This window comes from Orycteropus afer, unplaced genomic scaffold, assembly GCF_000298275.1.
Source record: "Orycteropus afer afer isolate SDZICR_OR568_19922 unplaced genomic scaffold, OryAfe1.0 scaffold00174, whole genome shotgun sequence".
Taxonomy (NCBI): domain Eukaryota; kingdom Metazoa; phylum Chordata; class Mammalia; order Tubulidentata; family Orycteropodidae; genus Orycteropus; species Orycteropus afer.
In genome coordinates, this window is record NW_006921761.1 from 2,546,392 (window position 1) to 2,547,851 (window position 1,460).

Genomic DNA, 1,460 nt, shown 5'->3' on the forward strand with positions numbered 1-1,460 from the left:
TCCCCATCATATGAGACGTACGAAACACTGACGTCTGTGTATGGAAAGCCGTTTCGAGGTACTCAAGGAGCTCTGGTGGTGCAGTGGTGAAGGTACTCGGCCACTAACCAAAAGGTCAGCAGTTCGAACCCACCAGCAGCAGGAAAAAGATGAGTCAGTCAGCTTCCACGAAGATTCACAGCCTTAGAAGCTCAGGAGGACAATTCTACTCTGTTCTGGAGTCACTATGAGTCAGAACCAACTCGGCAGTGGGTTTGGTGGTTTGGTTTGAAGGGTTCTCTGTGTGCAATGTAAAAGCAGTCCTATGTACGCTGAACGCTGGCAACAGTCTTGCTTCTTGCTCTTTGCCCAAGCATAAAGATCGGCAGGACCTGACCAACATGGATCACACTGCACTGGGCTCTGTATCCTGTCTAACCAGCCCCAAAGGTAAAGCCAAAACCAAAAAAGCCAAACCCATGGCCACTGAGTCAACTCTGACCCACACTAAACCTACAGGACAAGGAGAACTGCCTCGGGGTGTCAAAGGCTGCAGTCTTAACTTTGTACTGTGAATTGGGTGAAAGTTGACAAACCAAATTGGTTTTCCATTCGACAATTCATACACATTTTGTTTGATGACACTGCTTGCGATCCCCACAACGTAACAGCTCTCTTCTCACTTCCTCCCTGTGTTTCCTGTTCCCATTTATCCTCCATTCCACCCCTTCCTGCCTTTGAGCTTTGCCAAGGCGGTACCTGTGATGGAAGCAGGCTGCCACATCTTTTTCCCACAGAGCAGCTGGTGGCTTCGGTTAGTAGTGAAGCGTTTGACCGCTGTGTCACCAGGGCTCCTACGGTAAAGCCGAGCTCCCACAGTACCAGGAGAACAATGACCAACCCCAGCTCCTTGCCAGCCTGGTTTCCTGGGGCTCGTCAAGTCACCTGAGTTCCCTGAGACAACCGAAACCCAGGGTTCTCACCATGAGCAGCTGGCACTGTGAGCTGAGCAACGCTTCGCTGTGAGACTACCCCGTGCACTGTGGGGCACTTAGCAGCATCCCTAGCCTCCACCCAACAGGTGCCGGTGGCAACTTCCTCCATCGCTATGGCAACCAAAAAAAAAAAACCCCGGTTCAAATCTTGCCAAACGTCCTCTGGGGGCAAAATCACCTGCACCTGAGAATCAATGACCCAGACCAAAGGCCCAACAACAGACAGTCAGCTGAGATTTAATTAAAATGCAGAGTTTGATTCAGCAGATCTGAGATGGGGCTGAGGTTCTGCATTTCATAAAAGGTATCATTGTAAGGACCAATTTTTTCCCAATGGTTCTTAAAACTCTGCGTGTATTACTCTCAAGAATCACATCTTTAAAGTTTGTGTATCTCATACCAAATTATTTTTGAGTAAAAATGACATGATATCTGGATTTGCTTTGAAATACCCAGCTCAGTAGGCCAGTGGGATACAGAAGAGAC

The 1,460-nt window shown here is 48.6% G+C and overlaps 1 protein-coding gene across 1 annotated transcript in view; it reads right to left on the bottom strand.

Annotated features, from left to right (window-relative positions):
- The window catches only part of MELK (maternal embryonic leucine zipper kinase), a 93,262-nt gene that overhangs the window by 47,735 nt on the left and 44,067 nt on the right, over nucleotides 1–1,460 (bottom strand). The gene's annotated exons all lie outside the window — the stretch shown is intronic.